Source organism: Diabrotica virgifera, chromosome 10 (genome assembly GCF_917563875.1).
Source record: "Diabrotica virgifera virgifera chromosome 10, PGI_DIABVI_V3a".
NCBI lineage: Eukaryota > Metazoa > Arthropoda > Insecta > Coleoptera > Chrysomelidae > Diabrotica > Diabrotica virgifera.
Window position 1 is genome coordinate 62,666,312 of NC_065452.1, and position 24,122 is coordinate 62,690,433.

The window sequence follows — 24,122 nt, forward strand, 5'->3', positions numbered from 1 at the left end:
GGTGATATGTTTTTCACTCAATTCATCAATTCCCGCTATCATATCATGGTTTAAATCTTCGATCACCACACATTGCATAATATAGTATTTGTCTCCCACTCTGATCCGCACTCCCAAACCTTCATTTACTGTCGTCAATTTTTTGTTGTTTGCACCCACTAAAGCAACCCTAGGAATTTTATACACAAATCTGTCCAAATTTAATTCTTTTACTAGTTTCTTATTGATTAACGATATCTCCGATCCAGAATCAATCAAAATTTTAATCGCTTTATGTTTTATAAATGCATCTAAGAATATTAAATTTGAATTAGAACTTTGTCTTTCATTTCCCGCCAACTGTATAAACTCTCTCGGATGACAAAATATACCGGAGAGTTGTTTATGTTTGTTCAGTGGATGCTTTATTGAAAATCCTGTCTGGATTCATTGCATACATCTTCTTCCTCGTTTTCTATTGTTACATGATTCATCTCCCTTCTATTTTGTCGTTGGAAATTCTGATTGTTTCTACCGTCCCTTTGTTCGTTCGTATTCCTAGTCGGAGGATTTTGTGCATCTCTGTTTCTGTTGTGATTTTCATATGTTCTATTTTTTGCGTGATTCCTGTTATCATAATTTTGTTGTCTATTGTAATTTTGGTATTCTCTCGGCCTATCTTCGTTTGTTGATTGGGCATGTCGGTTTCTCTGGTCATAATTTGATTGATACCTTCTTGCCGGTCCATTATATTGTTCATGTTGTCTTCTGTTTCGCATTTCTCTTCTTTTTGCTTCCCTTACTTGAAGGAATTGGCACAAACTATCAATATCTTGATAGTTTCTCAAAATCACGTGGTCCTCCAGCGTTTCTTCGAAATGTCTGCTTATCATTTCTACCAGTTGTTCGGTAGAGTATTTGTAGTCTAGATATTTGGAATTGTTATATATCTGCAAAGCATATCTTTCTTCCGATATTCCCATTTTCTCGTGATATCTTCCATTCTGTAGCTCTTGGTTGATTTCCCTCTGTTTAACTTTCCCCCAGAAATAGTTGAGAAATTTATTTTCGAAATCTGTCCAATTTTCAAACTCATCTTCTTTAAAAATGAAAAAATAAAAAAAAAATTCGGCTGTATTTTCGTTTTGCAACGAAATTGAAAATGGTTATACATTTTTGATTTACATTTACTCTGTGTGGAGTATGAAGGGAACCATTCTCGTTGGAACTTTACCGCGCTGAGCAGATGGGACGTGAATTGTAAATTGTAGAATTCCCTCATCTTCCTTAGTCTCAGCATCCGTATGGCTTGCAAATTGTAGAAGCCTCGGAGGTGTAACCAGAAAAGGTTCCCATTGTTTTCATTCTGGTGGGATGTTCTATATTCCATTAGAGTGAAAACTTAGTCTTTTCATCTTCTTTACTTTCATACCATAACGCTGCTCCTTCTTTCAGATGGTTTCTAATTGTTTCTTTGCAGTCGTCAAAATATCTAATATGTTGCAATTTGGTTTTCAAATTTTTAACAAATGGTACTGGGTGTGTTTTTCTAATATCCCCTCCAAATTGTATTTTCGCGTCGCTTGTACCAAGGATAATCATTTCCCTTCTTTCTCCACAATTCTGTTGATTCTTGAGTTCCGCAATTTGTTTTTCGTTTTGCTTAAATTTTTCTTCTATTTCTCGCCTGTCTTCTTGTATTGCATTTTCAAATTTGCTTTCTAACTGTTCTAATTCCATCTTCTGTACAGTCTTAATATCCTTCATTTTAGTTTCTATTTCTTCTCGTTGCATCTTCAGTTTCCTTTCTGTTTCTTCTCTAACTTTTTCTAAACAGGCTTTCACTTCATTTTCATATTTTTCCAAACGCTTTTCCAATTTGCCATCATTCTCTTCCAATTTCTGTTCTATTCTCTGTGATATTTCTCTTTGTGTTTCTTCCATTTTTTGTTGTGTTATTTCCATGGCTCGTTTTGCTTCCTGTTGATTTTTCTCTATTTTTTGTTGTGTTTCTTCCATGGCTCGTTTTGATTCCTGTTGATTTTCTTGCATTGTCCTTTTTGTTTCCTGTTGATTTCTATCCATTTGTTGTGATTGGAGTTGCATCAGTTGCAATAGTTTCTCTATTCCTGTTAATTCCTGTTCTTTTCTCTCCATAATCGTTGTATCTCCTTCATTACCCAATCCTTCTTCAACAATTTTTTCCTCTTCTCTGTTATTCTCTCTGCTTTCTTGCATTTTGCTTTGCCTCCTTGTGGTCGACATGTTGTTTCTTTTTGTTATTGTTTTCTTTGTCCCCGCCAAAATGTGAAATTTTACAACACTCTATAAGTTGCAGAACACGACAAATATTTCTCCCCAAATTTAATAAATTTTCGCCACAAATATCAAATATGCAATCAGTAAATTTCAAAATAAATATCAAATGTACGATTGGTAAAAATATTAAATAATTCAATAGCAGTAAATATCAACTACCTACGATCAATCCATAAATCAAAAATATTTTTACACCTGGAAAAATTGTCAAATTATCTCTGGATCACCTGTAGTTATTCCTTATCTCTTTCCCTACCATCAAATGCAAAGCTGCGATATTTTTTTAAGCCACCACGTTCTGGGCTCCAGTTAATGTGATATTCAAAGATCGGTGTGCTCAAAGCAATTGATTAGATAATTAATTAATTAATTAAATTTAATTTTAATGATGCACTTATGATTTAATCACACTATTTAATGCTCTAATCTCAGGGTTTTATATTCTCGTGCTTCAATATCTCCTTTGCTTTACATATGATAAATAAGGTCAAAGACTAACGGAATAAAACACATATATGGTACAAAAACATCTATTGAAATAAATTCACCCTCAAAATATCCTCTAAAAATAATATCTCCTATTCTGATTATTGAAATACTCCTACCACTATCTAAAGTACTTATTGAAATTTGCGTTATGAATAATTCTACAAAAAAAAATAAAACTGTCTCTCGGATGATGAGTTGTCCAAATTCTTGTCTCTGGTCGCCTACAATTTACTCTTAGCAGCCCCCTATGTAGTCAGCAATCTCGCAACAAACTATTGCAAGCCTATTGTCATCAATGACCCCCTACAGATGCACGTATCTTTCAAAAAACAATGCTAGCCTTTTCTCCTCTCAATAAACTGAATCTATTTCTCGTTCCGGCATGCAACGGTGACTCTTGGAATATAAGTAGAACAATATAACTTACAATGCTTTACGTGATGAGCCTCCGTCAGGACACTTATTTCAACAAACTCACAGCTATTCATTTATCTGCCTTACTACTTCAGGAGACTCTCAGAGATCACCACTATTCGACTTGACGATCATTTAACAACTATCGTCTAGAATCACATTCGTTTAAAGGCCAGCACTAAACAGTAACGTTGAAAAAATTATTCTACCGTAAAATTAAATTATGTAAAAAATTATGAAAGTCCACTGACAACGATTCCAAAGAATTAAATTCTAAATTGTCAATGTCAGATTCAACACCAACTTTTCCTACCATTAGAAATTTCCTAAAACTAATTACATGCCAATCGGTTTTTAAGGAGATTACATTCATTTAAATTTCTAAATACAATTGTTCCCTAACCCGGTCTCATTGTCCAAACACATAACCACTTCCTTATCATACTAACTGTACAAAGAAAATACTTAATCCCTATTTAAATTTTGTTTACCTACGGCCATCCAAAGATAATTGACTTTCATTTCTTCGAAATGAATTTTGGTATATTTTTATTATATGTTTTAACTTTTCTAAAATATTAAGATCGAAACCATATTAATTCAAATTTTACATATCTTAACAATATATATATATATATATATATATATATATATATATATATATATATATATATATATATATATATAATCAAATTCCCTTCTACCATATTGGTGTCGGGATTACAATAATGACTTAGATATTTTGTACAAATTTACGTCATTGAGTTCTATTTTGTGCTAAGACTTTTGCTTCTTTCCAGGATTTGCCTCTCTTGTGTAGAACTTTTCCAATAGCTTGGTCCCATGTTTCTCTTGGTCTTCCTCTCTTCCTCTTGATATTTACTCTCGCTTCCCAAATCATTTTCACCGGTCTTCTATCGTCTAGTCTTTGTAAATGTCCCCACCAGCTGTTTTGTTTTTTTTTTCTATGTCATTTCTCTATGAATTCTAAGATTGATTCCACCTCCAGATCTTCTCTTATCTGCTCATTTCTTACCCTGTCAAGTCTTAGGTACTTCGTTTCCGTCGCTTGTAATCTGCTCTTCTGCCTCTCTGTTAATGTCCACGATTCGCAACCGAAGGTGAGTATGGGTCTATATATTTCCTTAAATACTTTCATTTTTGTACTCTGCGCTGTCCATTGATATACGATTTCACTAGTTTTGTCATTTTTCGAAAACTTCCAGTCGTAATATGTTAACTGGAAGTGCTATATAAACCGGGACTATACATTTGTTCTAGTCTTGCTAAGATACGTCGAATAATATATCGCTTGTATTATTTCGGTGACTTTAGAACGGTACTTCCTGTTGCAATTCTGTAACCGGAAGTCCGAGGTAAAATTTTTAACCTTTAATTTAACTTTGGGTTGGGTTTTAGGTTTTAGGTTTTAACTTTAATTTAAACTCACACGCAACACCTCATTTGTCATTCCATAATATATTCTAATAGCGAAGGAGTTGGGTTGACGGACAGACAGATAGATATGGATAATTCAATGGTTTTATTATTTTTTTTATGTTGTAAAATTGGTGAGAACAAGAAATGGTTCTAATAGTTTTATACTAATTGAATCCATAAATCGCTAAATCGCTAAATCTTTGCTTTTCGTGTCAAATACTATTTTGAGCAGCGAAGCATATTTCTTCTAACAAGTTATATATAAACAGAGAGCACTATCCGACATTTACACATCGAGTATAATTAATCTTGAACTCGGATGAATGTTTTTATGGTTCACGAACTATTAGTTTAGATGTAACAAATTCTTAATTAAAGCAAGAGCTCCTGGTAGATAGTCACTTTGTATTAGTTGAGTACAGAGACGGTGCTGCGCGGCATCTCAAAGTTTGTTTTAACATTTTGAAAACAGTAGAAAGCGTTTACTCAAGGTAATCATACCGCATACATTATACGTGAGACGTAGATGGCCAAATAGCATTAATCAATTTACCTGACAGCTGATAATCACCAACGTGATGTTGGTGATAAACCAGTAACGAACAATTTTAAAATTAAATCGCTATGAAACTTTTTGGATTCTAGTCAAGAAAGTGTCAGGAAAATTTGTGAATAAAACTTATGGTGGTAAAACGAAAATTGCATTTTTTTCATAGAGAAAACTCATTTCCAAAGTGCATATAAAATAAAAAATTTTCAACTCGAAAAATATGGACAGAAATGAGTTCAATTTTGTTACTTGGGGTTTTAGAGGTCGCTGAATACGAATATTATAACGACGATGGTCCTCGAACTAGCTGGTGCCCAGTGTGGAAGTGGTTTCCTGGAGTTTCTTGTTAATATCATTCTAAACTAGTCGACAGTCATTACTGTGGAGTTATCGAGGTCGCCGAACACGAATATCATAACTACGTTGATTCTCGAGCTACCTGGTACCCAAGATTTACCTTGAATTCTGAAATTTTATGGTAATTCTATTCTAAATCAGTCGATAAAAATTACTCGGGTGTTTTCGAGATCCCTGAATAATGAAAATAATAACGACGATAGTCATCGAGAGCTACCTGCTGCCCACGGTGGAACCCTTCCCCTGGAGTTTCATGTTAATTTTATTTTAAATTAGTCGACGGTCATTACTGAGGAGACTTCGAGGTCGCTGAACACGCATATAGCGTTTTATAGCGAATAAAGCGTTTGATCGTGTCCAACATCACAAGTTAGTGCAGATCCTCAAGAAACTTGTTATAGACCAAAAAGACATGAGATGCATTGAAAACTTGTAAGTACTGGTATCAAATGGCACAATTAAAAATAGGCAATTCTATATCCAAACCCATACATATAAGTTCGACAGGGATTTGTACTCTCCACTCTTTTATTTAACATTTATTCGGAAGCCAAATTTCAAAAGTCTTTGGAAGATGCAGAGTTGGGAATAAAAGTGAATGTAATATTGATCAACGACATATGATATGCTGATGATGGTGTCTTATTTTGTGACAATAATATAGTCGATATTCAACAACTTGTCAGTATAATCGGAGAATACAGTAAGCGAATGGGATTAGAGATTAATACCAAAAAAACCAAATTCATGATCATCTCCAAAAACTTGGATGCACTTGAAAACTCCACCATAACACTGAATACCAAGTCCATTGAAAGAGTGAGCAAATTTAAATACCTGGGAACGTGGCCTTTTGAAGACTGGGTATCGGACACGGAAGTAAAATTACATCAAATTCAGGAAGGTACTGACCTGTTCAGAGTTCAATCTTCGACTGAGAGTAAGATTTACTAAGTGCAACGTATGGTCGGTGCTGCTATATGGCGTAGAGGGCTGGGCACTCAAAACGAGGGATATAAACAGATTAGAAGCTTTGAAAATGTGGCTTTATCGCTGTATCCTAAAGATACCATGGACGGCGGAAGTCACAAATGTAATATAGAAAAAGCTAATAGAAAATGTGATCGATAACATCCATTAGTGGATTTGCTTCTAAAGATGAGAGAAAATAACACGAATATGATAACGACGTTGGTCCTTCAACTACCTGATACCCATGGTTTACATCGTATTTTGCAGTTTCATGTTAATTGCATTCTAAATCAGTCCATAATCATTACTCGCTAGTTTTCGAGTACAAACAACTGAAATATCGTTACATACCCAATACCAATAACTCATTTTATAAAAACAAATATACATCTAACTAAGAAGATACAAAATGCATTACGCTCATCTCACCATAGAAACGCAGCCCATCGAGGAATAGCAATAATAGTAGAAATAAACAAATTCACCTCAAGAAGCAAAGTATAGAAGTTAAATCTATCCAGGCAGCCAGTATAAGTATCAAAACAAAGCAATATAATGGAACAATATAATGGAATAATAATAGCATGTACAGGATTTATATTATCATTCAAAAATAAGAGTAACCTATATCGATTTAATGTTTAAAGTCTCAAACAAATATTAGTTGCATACATTGTTTTGATTTCGTAAAAGTAGGTGACATTGCTTCTTCAATGTAGACCACTCGTTTTAGAAAACAACGGAGTCAGCAATTTGGTACTGTTAGTATTTCATGGTCACAGTCAGGTGTGGAATCATAACAAACAATTGGGATTGATTATAGATACGTAGTAAGTAAAGAAAGAGATCAGTCATTATTCATCATTCATTATTAAACCATCAATGTAGTTAGAATATAGACTTTCGTCCACCAACTAGTTACTGATATATTTAACAGTGATCAAATAAACATATTATGAGTAATTAGTGTATTCCTACCCCTAGCGAGGTTCATCTCCACCTTACTACAACCTATTATATTATATGGCGAACCTTAGAGACGAACTGGACTTCTGATATAGGAACGAAGATGGAAAGAAACTGGAAATGGAGGCGCAGAAAATTTGGGGTAACGTATCCATCCTCACATTAAATGGTATAAGGTATGCGAGGGAAATATGGAGTTGGAGAGACCTAGCCAGGGTCGCTGTAGCAGGTGTCGGCAAGAACGAAGGTTGGAGACATGGGTCCACGCCCAGCTTTCAAGAGGACATGGAAATCAAATAGACAATGTTGGACGATAGTGTAGACGTGAGTACCTCTTAAGCTATTTTTTCATTGCATACAGTTTCACATACACGTATAATTTTCTTTTATTAAATATAATGTAAATACATAAAATTTTGGGATGTTAGGATTAATTATTTTTAAATATAAATACATATTAGTAAATTAGGTAAAGTTTTTCATATTTCTATGTAGAGTAAATGGTAAAGTAGAGTATTGAATAAGTAAATTAATTTTTCTACAAAGACTAACTAAGCTTTCTTAACTACAAATAGAGATTATCTATAGAAGTTTATATTTTTAAGGAAAAAACAAGATTTTTTTTGCAAACAATTAAAAGTATTTTTAAAACTGTCTAAAATTACATAATATGCATATAAGTGTCTAGTTACATGAATGTACTATTTACATGTAGGAAGCCAAGAAAATGCAAAATAATGATTTTTATTGTGCGTAAGTTTATATTTACGTCTGATTGACCGTGAAAGCACCGAGTTATAATTATGAAGGAACCTGCTGAAAAAGCAAAAAGCAAAAATTTAAATGGACAATAATTGGAATTGTATCCTCTTCAGCCCCAAGAAAAAAGTTTTTATTATTTTAACAATATTTTCTCTTTATTTAACAATAAAGAATCTCGTCTTCTTAGTTCATCCAAGAGGTTTAGGCAACGCGATAAGAATTTCTATTGCTGAGAGCAATAGAAATTTCTTTCTACATCATATTCGCAAATGGTCATGGCATCTATAGGCGGTAACTGGTAAACTGTAGATCTTTTTACAGGAATTATGGGCACCTCATCTTCAGATGTCTCCGGTTTTCTTGAAATAGACGCACTAGCTTGTCTCCCACTGGCAGGCTTACCACCTAGAGCTAGTGAGCTTCCAACATACAGCTTAAATTCCTGTAAATCCATTTCCTTTGATCATTATCGCTATCTTCACTGACGAAAAAATCGTTATCTGTCAAAATAGCCTCCAATTTACTTTCCATCAATATCCTTTTACTATCTGTAACTAAACTTAAAAAATGTGAGTATGGTAACATATTTGGCTAGCTAAGTCCCAATGTCCAAAATGCTGGACAAAAAGTTTAGAGGACCGCTAACGTGTCCAGTTGTAATTATTTTCAAATATATATTTACCACAAATACGTCCAATGATTAAGTAACATACAGTAAAAACACTCAATACTTTAAAGTATAGAAAACACTACAACTTACTGTATTTTTGTGGAGCCGCCATCATAACTTAAAAAGGTTCACCACATGTAACAACAAACTACCGAGGTAGGCGCTGTTGTCGAATTTTGCAAATGAGTAAATTTGACTGATAAATAGGAAGTCCAATATGCTGCAATATAGGACGCAGCGATGCCCAACCCGAATAGTAACCGTGTAATAAATTAGTAAACATTGTCCAGCCGGCTGGACCTATGGACTGAGGAGGATATACACAAGGAAATACGTAGAAAATATTTTTGCGATGAGTCAAAATATTTTAATTGAACATGAATCGTGAAAGGTAAATATGAAGGGAATATTTTATTGAAATTAATTCCACGGAAAATATGAGTTCCGCAATAATGAAGACTAACGAAGCAAGAATCAAGATTTAGAGAATTGTTTTTACCAATGACAAGTCAAAGAAACATTAAAGACGAAAATTAAAAATATGACTATGGAAAGGAAATTAAATTATTTATATACAAGGATATACAAGAATTTTTATAAAATGATTTCGTGAAGAAAAGAAAGTAATGAAGTAAAAAGAAAAATAAAGACATATAAGTTATAATGATGTAAGGAAGTTTTATATATGACAAGGAAATCCCATTTGAGGGAAAAGGACAAAAGAATATTGACAAATAAGACTTAAAAGGTATCATAATGAAAGACAAGTTATTAAGGATAATTTAAAGAAGATTTAATGACAAAAGAAATGGAAAACTGAATAATTGAAGAGAATTTTGTACAGTAAAAAGTACTATTTAAGAAGAATACTTTGTATTGCTTCAAGTAAAATATAGATAATTAGTATAATATAAAGTTACTTTAAATTTTTATAATGTAAACTAATGCTATTTTTATAATGCTAATATACTTATTTAAGTCAAATGAGGTCGTGTAAGACTGTATTTCAATCAGAGAAATAGAGACTTTTTCGTTGTGACGGTATATAAAGTGACTAATTGCGCGAACTAAGTGAGAAAAAACTATTATTTATTAGATAGCAAAAACTCACATTATTTATTTAGCGTTTATTTATAAGTTTTTCTCGTTCGTAATTTTTAGGTAAATTTTATAGGTAGTACGTGCACATAGTATAGGGCCCTAGCTAAGAAAAATAACCCTAGATAGATAAACCTAGCTAAGGAAAATAACCCTAGATAGATAGATGCTAGATAGATAGGTGTTAGATGTCAGATAGATAGATAGGATTGAAAAAGAATAGTCCTAGCTAGATAGAATAATGATAGGTAAATAGGTTATTCGTGATTGTTTTTAATAAAATATAGTCTATTTTTATTAACACTTTCTTTCGAATTTTCATTGAAGTTTGAAGTTTTGATACCGACAATAAGATTTTTTTTATTTCAAGTTTTTAATATCGGTTGAATTTTAGTATCAATATGATTTTTTAATGTTTTATGATGAATTAAGTAGACAATTGATTTTTTTTTAATTTATTAGAAGCATAACTAATTAAAGACAATTCAGAAAAAAAACACACTCTTGTCAAGGAAAAAGGTACAAATGAACATCAGAAGATTTTAGCATATCCATTTCGTGTTTTGAAACTAACCGACTCTCGTCGAGACTGAGCAGTTCGGATCAGACAGGAATTTAGGGATGCAAAATGTAGAAGAAGATTTTTTTAAGCGCACAACTATCCATTTTGTCTTTTTGGAGCAAAACTTCTCACGACTAAGGACGTGCAAAAGGACCGGAAGCAAATACAAGGATTTAAAGCTGCGAAAAACTACCCGCCGAGTAGGTAAGGGTTATAAAAGGAAGAATATGTGAAGTAAATACGAGTTTAATGAAGAATTTATGAAGAAAATGATATATAAATGAAGAATTATGAAAAATGACTAGAATATATGAAGAAAGATATTATATGATATATGAAGTAAATAATAATGAAAAAAGTACTAGGTATAAAGAAAATGAAAATATGTATTAGTAAAGTACCAGACAAGAAGAAGAGGAAGAAAAAGGAGAATTTTTTTTAATAGAAAAATATGTAAAAGTTTAGAAAATCAAATAATTATTTTAAAAGTGAAAGAAGTATAATTAAAAAGTAAGTTCAAATGTAAGAGTTAAAGTTATAATTTTATTTTAAATCGAGAAAGGTAAAATATACATTACAATTTCTGAGTGTAGAATTTCGCGAGATATAAGGAAGTAATAAGTAAGAATAGACGATATTTGATGACTATTTTTTTTATAGCGTAATAAGTTGTATATTTGTACATTTTGTATTTGTATTGTTATATGGTATTTGTATTTTGTATTTATAAAAATTTGTATAAATCTTTAACACAGTAATGAGTTGGTGACGCTGTCTAGAAAAATTGTCTTCTTTGTCGGAACGGCAGAGAAAATAAGGTACATCTCTCAGAAAATTTTTCTTGTAAGGATAGGGGATGTACAGGATTTATATTATCATTCAAAAATAAGAGTAACCTATATCGATTTAATGTTTAAAGTCTCAAACAAATATTAGTTGCATACATTGTTTTGATTTCGTAAAAGTAGGTGACATTGCTTCTTCAATGTAGACCACTCGTTTTGGAAAACAACGGAGTCAGCAATTTGGCACTGTTAGTATTTCATGGTCACAGTCAGGTGTGGAATCATAACAAACTATTGGTATTGATTATAGATACGTAGCAAGTAAAGAAAGAGATCAGTCATTATTCATCATTCATTATTAAACCATCAATGTAGTTAGAATATAGACTTTCGTCCACCAACTAGTTACTGATACATTTAACAGTGATCAAATAAACATATTATGAGTACTTAGTGTATTCCTACCCCTAGCGAGGTTCATCTCCACATTACTACAACCTATTATATTATAAGCAGATGCCAATTTTCTACCAAAAAATCTAAAAAAAAATATTACGGAAAGCCACGAAATAAGGAACATGTATATTGAGATGGAGCCAACTAACATAATTACAGAAGTTATAGCACTGCTATCGCCCTTGAAAAGTTATGTAACGAACATAAGTCTATAACTGCACCAGAAAATAACACAACAGACACCAAATCCTACAAAATATTAACAAAAAGGTAAACCCAATACACTCTAAAAAAAAATTACGTCCATTTCTTTAACACAGTTGAAGAGAAGTCGCCATTAGACCATATTTTAATGCTAAAACACTATAATACGCTATATAAAAAAAAAACAAAATAATAAGTTTGGAGTCCGGTCCTGAACATGGTAACACAAACTGTGTTTACATTTCAGTCCCAAAAAATCATCTTTTTTCAAGTAGTTTATATCCAAATAAACTTGAAAATAAGCAAAAAGTAATAGTAAATAGTGCAGTTACCTTACGGAATAAACCAGTGAGTTTTTATTATTTATTTATTCAAAACATTACAAAGCATACCGTTTGTAAGGTTAAGTGACGGCCGAAAGGCCAGTTCTCGGAACTAGTTCTGGTTCTGAAACTGGTTCATAATTACTAATGAGTATACCAAATGATACCAGATCCGACCTAACTAATTTGTCAACAATCATGACTGAAGATCATCAACAACCTCAAAACAAAACCTCATATTCAACTGTGCTTAACAATGCTTCTTCAATTCAATTTCCTTCAAAGCTGCAAGCAATTTTATTTAATTCGCTACCTGATACTAAAATAGAAGAGTACTTAATAGCACTTGGTGAAGTTGTTCATCCACGGAATATTTTATTTTCATCAAGGCTATCAAATAACAGAATATGTATTTATCTCTCCAGCGAATCCCTGGTGGAAAAATTTATGTCCGGTCCAGCAGAAATAACAATTAAAGGCGAAAATCTAAAAGCGCGAAAATTGATAACTCCAAACGAAAGACTGTTACTATCGGGTGTTTGCCCTTCTATTCCACATATTCTAATTTCTAATAGAGAATGAGTTAACCAAATTCGGTCTTAAATTAATGTCACCTTTAACCTTCCTTAGAATCGGTAGTCAACTTCCAGAATTTCAACACGTCCTCAGTTTTAGAAGACAAACTTATATTCAACCAATTGCAGATATAGACCTTCCCTCTTCTTTCTTAATGACATATGATCAAACTTCGTATCGCATATATTTAAGTTTAGATAAACCTTCATGTTTTATCTGTAAGAACACAGGTCACATTGCAGCAAATTGTTCAAATCATAATCAACAAAACCATTCCTCTCATATCCAACACCAACCGCAACAACCAATACAACAACATCCAATACAACAACAACCAATGCAACAACAAGCAATACAACAACAACCAATACAACAACAACAACCAATACAACAACAACCAATACAACAACAACCAATACAACAACAACCAATACAACAACAACCACAAGAATCACCCAAGTCTATTCCATCACCCCTAGAAATGGAACCAAATCATCCAGTCAGTAATTCTAATGCCGAACCTTCACTTAACCAACAAACAGATACTAATTTAATGCCCCCCGTATTAATTATGGAAACTAATTGTATATCTAAGGATCAGTCAACGACCAATAAGAGAACAATTTCGGAAATTAATACTACTCCATCTCCCACTGAAGAATTAAATAAAGAATTTAAAGTACCAACACAAACCAAAAAGAAACAAAAAAAGCAAACTGAATCTACCAGATCAATTCAGGAAATAATGATGCCAACAAAAACAGTATTTCACGATACGTCAAATAATTTTAACTTAACATATGAACAAACACTTGACTTTTTTGAAAATTATACTAGCTCGACTGATCCCATTAGTTTATTACAAACATACACAACGGATATACCCAAACCCAACTTTATTTACATGTTAACGACAATTAAGCCATATTTTACAGAAAAAAGCATGAAAACCAAATGCACTAAATTAATAAACAAAATCGAAAAAATGCTAGACGATCCCACTTATCAAGATAGTGATTGTTCGACAAATTCAGCTCCAGAAATAAACTAAAATATTCGAACCGATACTACAATGGAATGTTAACGGGTTTTATCCCCGTTTAGAAATGCTTAAACATTTATGTTCAATAATCTCACCATCAATAATATGTTTACAAGAAACAAACTTTAAAGGATATCATAGTTATGACATGAAGAATTATTCTTGTTTCCATAAAAACCGAGACAACGCAAATATCGCTAGTGGAGGAGTTGTTACGTATGTTAACAAAAAATATGAATCAGAAGCATTAGTAATCAATAGTAATTTAGAAGTAGTAGGAGTATCAGTGTCCTTTCCACAAAAAATGAATATCTGTAATATTTATATTCCACCTGACTTACCTATCACAGAAGCAGATATTTCAGATGTATTAGATCAGATTCCCACTCCCAGAATAATCGTTGGTGATTTTAACAGCCATAATCCAATATGGGGATCTCTTGGAATAAATTCCAAGGGCAAAATTTTAGAAAACATAATTACCTCAAAAAACCTAAACGTACTGAATGATGGACAATCAACAAGATATAATATTCATACAGGTACTTCATCAGCTATCGACCTATCATTATGTGATCCTGTACTGTCAGCAAAATTTTCATGGGATGTAATTCCGTTTTTATTTGGAAGTGATCATTATCCTATTAAAGTCTCTTTTAACAGTAATTATGAAGATACTAATACAACCCCAATTCCAAAATGGAATCTAAAGAATGCCGATTGGTATTTATTCAAAAAGTATATTCAACAGAACTGCCATAGCTTAAAAGAAGTCACCGAAAATCATCATATAGATGAACTTTTGAATTCGTTTATATCATTAATCCATCTTGCCGGTGAAAATCATATAGGTAAAACACAAACTCTACATAAAAGAAATTCATTACCATGGTAGAACGCAGAGTGTACTGATATAATAAAGAAATATAAAAAATCCTTTAACAAATTGAAACGTCACAAAACACTTGAAAATACTATAGAATATAAGAAGTTACGGGCTCAAGCTAGATATATAACTAAAAAGAACAGAAAAAAATCTTGGCAAGAATTTATGTCCTCTATTAATTCCACTATGCCTATAAGCACCGTATGGGAAAAAGTTAGAAAAATATCTGGAAGTAATACCTATAAAAAGATTCCATTTCTATGCAATAACAAACAGATAGTAACATCTAATAACGAAATAGCAGATTTATTAGCAAAACAATTTGAAATGAACTCCAGCAATAACAACTTTTCTAAAGAATTTATCAATACCAAGATGATTTCGGAAAATAAATTAATAGATTTTAATTGCATTGAAGATAATCCTCTTAATATAGCATTTACCATGGAAGAGCTTAATCACTCTTTAAGTACCAGCAAAAAATCGGCGCCAGGACCAGACGATATTCCTGTTAGTTTCTTACAAAATCTACCAGATAATGGAAAACAATATCTTCTTAACCTATACAACAGAATTTGGACTAATAATGAGTTTCCCACAAAATGGACGCAGGCGATAATAGTTCCATTACTAAAACCAAATAAACCACGAACTGATCCCGAATCCTATAGGCAAATTTCGCTTACCAACACAATGTGTAAAATCTTGGAAAAAATGGTGAATAATAGACTAAGGTGGTTTTTGGAAAATAATAAATTAATAATCAATGAACAAAGCGGCTTTCGCAGGAACAGATCCACTATAGATAATTTAATTGACCTAGAATCCGAGATAAATGAATCGTTTGCAATTGGACAGGAATGTCTTGCGGTTTTTTTCGATATAACAAAAGCGTTTGACATGGCTTGGAGATACGACATTCTTAACACACTAAGTCAGTGGGGCGTCAAAGGTAACATGCTATATTTCATTCAAAATTTTCTTAGTAAGAGACAATTTAAGGTTAAGATAAATGGTACACTATCCAGCACTAAAGACCAAACAAATGGAACACCTCAAGGATCTGTTATTAGTTCAACACTATTCTTAGTAGCAATAAACAAAATCTTAGAAAACTTTCCACAACTTGTTAAAGCGAGATTATACGCTGACGATGTAGTCATATATTCAAGAGGAAAAAATATTCTTTCTATACAGAAAAATTTACAATGTGCATTAAATCACCTTGAAAACTGGTCGAAAGCTGTAGGATTGCAATTCTCTACAACCAAAGCTAAATGTATTTTATTTTCAAAAAAACGGCAGTCTACAACTCCAGATCTTCAGTTATATGGAAACAACTTAACTTATGTGGAACACTTAAAATTTCTAGGAATGATCTTTGATAAAAAACTATCTTGGAAGTACGACATTATGTACATTAAACAATCCTGTCAATCTGGTCTCAATTTAATGCGTACACTGTGCAATCGTAATTGGGGTTCAGATTGTAAAAGTTTGATTCTTATTTACAAATCTCTAGTACGATCCAAACTCGATTATGGATCAATTGTATACTCATCTGCAAAGAAGACACTTCTTGCTCAACTAGAAGTCATACAAAATACAGCATTAAGAATAGCCACAGGAACATTCTGTACTAGCCCCATTAATAGTTTACAATGTTTAACCGGAGAACCACCTTTAAATCTCCGAAGAATGTACTTGTCATTAGTCTACGCATCATCCATATATGCAATAGAATCGCATCCCACTTTCCACCACACTATTGCAGAACGTTTCAAAGAAACTTATGTAAATAAAAAAAGAACTAACCCCCCCTTTTACGAGAGAATCAGCAAATATCTCTCTCTCAATAATATTCAATTCTCAAAATATTTTAATCAGACAAATACAGTTACTCCTCCGCCCTGGACCTTTCCTCCTGCAATATGTGATCTAACTCTTTCTAAATACAATAAGCTTGATACCCCCCATGCAACAATTAATCAATCTTTTCTCAACATACTTGCTTCTTTCCCAGATCATTGTTATATTTATACAGATTCATCTAAGACTGCTGATGGTGTGGGATCGGCAGTTGTAGATTCAAACACTATATTACAATTTAAATTATCTTCCACTTGCAGTATTTACTCTGGAGAACTATATTCAATTCTGCAAGCCCTCATTCACATTCGTACTCAAAAAATTCCATAATCTGTCATAATTACCGACTTTCTCAGTGCATTACATACGATAGAACAGTTATATACAAGTAATCCTATAAGTATTTTAATAAAAGAACAATTACATTTACTGAAGAACACGATGCAGCAAGTAAGCTTTATATGGGTTCCATCACACATTGGACTTCAAGGAAACGAAAAAGCAGATTTCCATGCCAGAGAAGCAATACACAGTGCGTCTTCAGTGTTAGTGAACTTAGTGCCTGTTTCCGATTACAAACCATTCCTTAAAGAAAAAGTGTTAAACAAATGGGAAAACGAATGGAATCTTTCACAATCATCTCTACACACAATAAAGCCCTCAATTGAACCTTGGTGTGAGATAGACCTAAATCGCCAGCTGTTTGTGAAGCTAAATCGTTTACGCATAGGGCATAGCAGACTTACTCACAGCTACCTAATCTCCAAGTCAAATCGCCCTATTTGTGACCTGTGTAATTGCGACATCAATGTAACACATATATTAATAGAGTGTCCTAAATATCTTAATGAAAGACAAAAACACTCCATACCTCTCAATATAAAAGCAGCCTTAGGATCACACTGTAAGCTTACGCATTTGTTTAATTATTTGAAAGACATTAATGTTTTAAACAAACTATAACCACTGTTAACATTTTATAAACCCCATTCTTAATTTGTAAATTATGATATTGTTACCTAAATGTGAACTTATGTAATACCTAATCAAAATGCTATTAGATTTAAGTAACCATGTATCAATGACAGTACAGCTAATAACCCAAAGTGGTTGATGCTGATAACAATAAAAAAAAATAATAATAAGTTTAACTCGACAACTTAAATTTTTATGCTTCTTAACTTAACGTGCTCATCTAAGTATAATCCTATCTAATGTGCATAAACCTTAGACGTCTAAGTTTCGTAAACAACAATTAGGAAATTCAAACGTCCTATAGCGAATGCAAATGAACTTGTTAGCCTTTCCTACTAACATGAAGTTGAGTGGAACAAAAAGTATCAGATGTTGAAAATTAGTGGTTATGTTTCAGATAACAATAAATCAATTCAATTTTTTATCTCAGATATAATTTTTTAATGATTCTGATTTAGTTACTAAATTATTAATTAAGCGCTGGATCAAGAGATTTCAATAACTTAATTACAAACTGTCTAATTTCAATAAATTAGAGGAAAAGAGTAAATTTCATTGTACCTACTTCTTGTATACAGTATGATCCAAGAATAAGGAAGATGAGAAAAGATATCAGAAGACAATACAACGTGCAGGGCATAAATTAGTAGGTATTAAATAGGATAAAGAATATTCCCATAAGTAGACTGAATTAGACCTGACTTATCAAAATGTCAAGAGATAAGTCACCAAGCATTTGAATAAGTATCGGCCGACATAATGGCAATATTTCACAGAGATGTTTATACGCAAATGAACAAGCAGAAATGTTTAAAGGATTTCATCTAAATAATAAATAGCATCATTACTCACGACTAATAACAAATCTTTACTGGAATCAAAGAGCACAAATTGTAATAGATAACGAACCCAGTCCAGAAATTGAAATCAGGAGAGGTGTTAGGCAGTAATGTACTCATTATTCAATCTTCGCTTGTCCACTGCTGGATATAGATCTCCCTCATAATTTTCCATCTATTTCGATCTTGTGCCTCTCGCATCCAATTCCTATGACAACGTTTAAATCATCAGTCCAAGCTGTTGGTGGACGATCTCTGCTTCGGTAGCTCTATTGGAGATTACTATTTAATCTATTATAGTAAAGTCATTTTTGAGAAAGCATTACTATCACAAAGTGAAGGAATAGTAATTAACGGAAAATCTAACAAAATAAGATATGCAGATGACATTGTGATTATGGCAAGCTCTGCTGAACAACTCCAATTACTACTAAACAAAACAAATATTTTCTGTAAAGAATATCGAAAAAGACCAAATATAATATCATAATAACTAAGAAAACAAATATACAAACAAGCATACATTTGGGAAATGTACCGATAGAGGGGGTTGATAAATACAAATACCTTTGGAACCTGGATTTGAGATAATAATGATCAAACAACAGAAATGAGGGCCAGGATAGGAATAGCAAGAAATGCGTTTGTAAAAATGAAAACAGTTCTCTGTAACAATAATCTTAGATTAGAACTGAGAGTAAGAGCTTTGAGATATTACGTGTTTTCGATTCTGCAATATGACTTGAAACCTAGGCATTGAAGTAATAACTCATAAATAAGCTACAGTTATTTGAAACGTCATGTTCCAGAAGAATGTTTAGAATAGCATTGACACAGAAGAAAACGAACCGGAAGTACTTCGAGACAATGAGCAAAGAATACGAAATAATAAACATAGGCGTAACCAGGGGGGTTTTGGGGGTAATAACCCACCCCCTATTGGGATCTACTTTAAGCTCTATACGCCTAACACCATTATGTGTTGTTGACAAAGAAAGCCATTTTGAAGTTGTAACCCCCCCCCCCCCCTTATGATCATCCTGGTTACGCCGTTGATCATAAACACAATAAAAATAAGAATGTTACAATATCTGGGACACGTAATGAGGGGACAGCGATATGAAACGCTAAAACTGATAATACACGGAAAGATAAGAGGAGGAAGGAGAGTGTCATGAGAATTCTTCAGAGCAGCGGTAGGTAGAGTAAAATAGTGATGATGATATCCAACCTCTCATTGGCGACGGCTCTTAAAGAAGAAGAATAAATATCAATGACTTGACCAACCTTCTCGTAGACAGAAAATGTGTCACATATACTCAATGCTTACAAGAATGGAGCGGTCCATGTTGGGAATATCTCTGCGAGACAGAATCAAAAACGAAGAAGTCAGTATAAGAACAAAGGTGACTGAGATCATCGAAAGGATAGCCAGTCTAAAGTGGAGATGGGCAGGACACATGACAGCCAGAATGACAGATGGGTGAGGTTATTGGAATTGAGAGCAAGAGAAAAGAAGAAAAGCTTAGGTCGACCGCCTACAAGATGGACTGACGATTTCAGCAGGCTCAATAAAAACTGGATGAGAGCGGCGTATGACAGACGGGGTTGAAAACAGGGAGAGGAGACCTATGTTCAGCAGTGGACTTTGGAGGTTGGATGATGATGCTCAATGGTTAAATGCAGAGAACGAAATAAATTTTGCAATATTTGCCACAAGAATGTTTGTAACCACTGTATGTTTAAAAAAGATATAGGATAGATGTATATTAAAGAAAATAGTTACCTAATGTGTTTTTTGATTTTTCAATAATGTAAGTATTTCTTTGATACTAAAACCTTTGATAATAAAGACTTTGACACGGACTGTACAAAAAATTGGGAAACACTCAGTATAAATATGTTTTGTATTCTTTGTAATAAAACCTTTAAAATAAGTTCAATTTTTCTAGTAAGTATATTCATGATAAAAACAGAATGAAAAAAAACGTGTATTTATCAAATAATTTATCAAAGGAGTCAAGATGCCGCAAATTTTTTCCAATTAATGGGATCCTATTATTCATTTTAATTAGGTGTTTTAATGAAATCACAAAAGCGCCCTGCAGTCAATGTAATATTGGTAACAACACCTACACCGTATCATCAACATGCTGACATAACCGAACCATTTGTTTCAATTTGCACTAGGTACATTCATCAAAAACGCATTGCGAGACAACCCCTACACGATGGCTTAACATACCCAACTTGATTTTCACAACAAAGCTGTAATAAATTCAAAACTTTGACCCAGCAAGCAGTAAGATAGTAGACACTAAGTCTATTGTTTGTAACCCCTCCATACGCAAAGTCTTAACCTTTTTTCCCCCGGCGTGTTAAGGCTATTACGCAATATTCTCGTCCAACAAACCATTATATTAGCATATTTAAACCCATATACCACGAAAATACGCCAATGTCATTCCAGCACCGGCATTAAATCTAAGATAAAATTTAGAGCAAGAGGAGCCTCTCTTATATTTTATAGAAGTGATATTGCCCTTGAATCGTGGCTCAACGGTGTCACATCATCATGGAATAAAGTGTAAATGTTCATAGAGTAATAATATATTATAAAAGAAATATGCACGATCCTGATTTGAGGGAAACATGAAGCGTCGCGTCGGATAAAATAAACAATTTAAAAAATGTACACACTATTTATTTTAAGTTTCACACAAAGAAACAGATAGAAGTTTCCTAGTAATTTAAGAATTAACATTTATAATGTTTGTATTAATTCAATACATACTGATTTATGAAGTATCACATAAGCATATATGCTTAAAAACCAGGAAATTAATTGGTATACAGGGTGGCCGGAAAAAACGAAACATAGGCATTATCAGGAACTCCAAAATTTTTTGAAAAACCCAGTGACAGGTCAATAATCTTTGATTAAGGCTGTATGACACTATGCATTTTCTTGTATCGTTTCTGATATCGTTTCTGATATGTCAAAAAAATGCATAGTGTCATACACAGATACAAGAAACGATATCAGAAACGATACAAGAATTTGTGTCAGACACAGATAGTTGTACAAGGACTGCGCCAATTTCTGCGCAAAGAGCAAAAACGTAAAACCTGCTGGTAATAAAACGTAAAAAATCTAAATATCTAACTAAATGTCATAATGGCGGCTGAAAATGGGATCATTTATGTCTTGATGAATTTATTTGTATTTTTGAAGGTATATTATTTATAAATCTTTTATTGATACTTAATATACCGTTTGGTATGGACTACTGTTCTACTAAACCATATATTTAGCTCCTAGTAAAGTTCAAATTATAACTTAGGGTTTCATGTTGCATATTTTTTTAATAGAGGAAAATACAATAGTTCCTAATTTGGATCAAACTCAGGGTAATTCTAATGCAAATATTTTAGCATAAATATCAAAACAAAATAAAAACACAAATAATCAACCTCAAACAGTCAACCTAAAAATTCTGGTTAACATTAAAATGTTAACTTTATAAGTTTTTAAAAGTTTATAAATTTTATAAAATCCTTAAAATCAGCTGTAGACGCAGTACTACCATACCAATGTAACGTGACACAGGGTGACAAACAAAATTTTGACCAATCACGTGCCGAATTTCATACAATTTTCGATACAAGAACTTGCATAGTGTCATACAGGGTACAAATGTACGTACAAGAAACGATACAAGAAAATGTATATAACTTTCTAATATCAGAAGCGATATTAGAAATGATACAAGAAAATGCATCGTGTCATACAGCCTTTAAAGGTAACACATTTCCGGTATTTTCGATGAATTTACTTTCATCCCTCTCCTACGTATGTGTAGAGTAAGGAGGGCGAGTCAACTCCCACAGTATTTAGGCCACAATTGACCCATTGTGCATCCACCCAGGAGGTTGTCGTCCTTAGCTCATTGTCCATCCTGCCACTTCCAGGAAGGTCGACAAATCACCAGGTGACATCTCCCTTACGTCGGCAGTTGTAGGCCAAAGCTCATTCTGTGAGCCAAACAATACCTAAAGCGAACAAACAGCTCATATACAGTACCATACAAGTGTAATCACATAATATGGCAGTGAAGTTTGGCCACTGAAACAAAGAACAAAGAAAATATTACTAGTAACAGAAATGGACTTCTTTAGGAGAGCAGCAGGCAAATCAAGAAGAGATCGGAGACCAAATGAGAGAATGAGAGAAATTATGGGAGTCACATATACAATAATTGATGACATAAAAACAAAAGCGCTAATATTGTACGGCCATTATACAGATAATGCCAAATGAAGGAACCCTAAACAGATTTTGGCGTGGACACCACAAGGGAGCAGGAAAAGAGGAAGGTCGAGAAGCTGGAGAAAGGGGATTGAAAAATAACTAGAGGAAAGAGAAATTCCTCCAGGTCTATGGTTAAGCATAGAAGAAGGGCGGAAGTCAGAAAATGCTGTAAATCGATAGTAGTAGTAGAAATAGGTGCTCATTACGTGAGAATCATTACAAATGTATACATATTTATATCAGAAATATATAACAAAAATTTTAAGAGACACCTAGAAGAAGAGAAGTACGACAAGGATGTGTATTATCCCCGCTACTTTTTAATATGTGCGCAGAAGAGATAAACTAATATCAATTAATAGAACCCAGTGAATAACTCTAGATATGCAGAGACAATGCAATAAACTGCTTGTGGACAGCAGAACAGGACTGCAAATTTTGGTTAATTGGCCTACACAGTTATTGCGAGAGGTATAGAATGAATATTAAAAAAAATAAAAATCATAATTGTTAGTAAATTACGTTAAAGGAAGAGCTTTAGAGAAAGTAGCCGGGTAAAATTACTTGGAATATGAGCTTAATTAACAATGGAACAGCAAATTTGAAATAAAACGACGACAATATTATGTAATGGAAAACTGGAAATAGAAATTAGAACTAGGGTATTCCCTAGAGATTCTCTCTACCCTTTTATATGGAGTTGAAGCCTGGACAATTACGGACGCAACTGAAAAAAGACTTGCCAGCTTTGCGATGTGGTGTTATGGAAGAATGTGCAAAATGTCATAGAGACATGTAACAAACAGGGAAACATTTATAAAGAAAAAGAAATTAAAAAAGAAAAAGAAACGCTCAACACTGTGAAGGAAAGAAAATGAACTACTTTGGTCACAAATTAAGAAAGGGAAAATATGACCTGACGCGACTGGTTATACAAGGAAAAGTGGAAAAAATAGATAAGCAGGGGAAGTCGCAAGCCCTAGTTAGGAAAGATAAATCAGTGGAGTAGAAAACAGTAATAGAACTCTTCAAATCGGTTGAAGACAGAGTAGTAAAATGGGCAATGATGGTCGCAAACATCTTTAAAGGATGAAGCACACGAAAAGGAAGCAAAATATGCTTTTTAAATGGAGGTCTGAAAGAGCTTAAATAAACTTAGAATATGAATACGGAGAATCAGAAACCATCCAACATTCATACATCTGCGCACAAGACCCAGTGACCTGTAAATTGGGAGATCTCCTGCTGGTAAAGGAAAATGCCATTAAAGTCGCCCA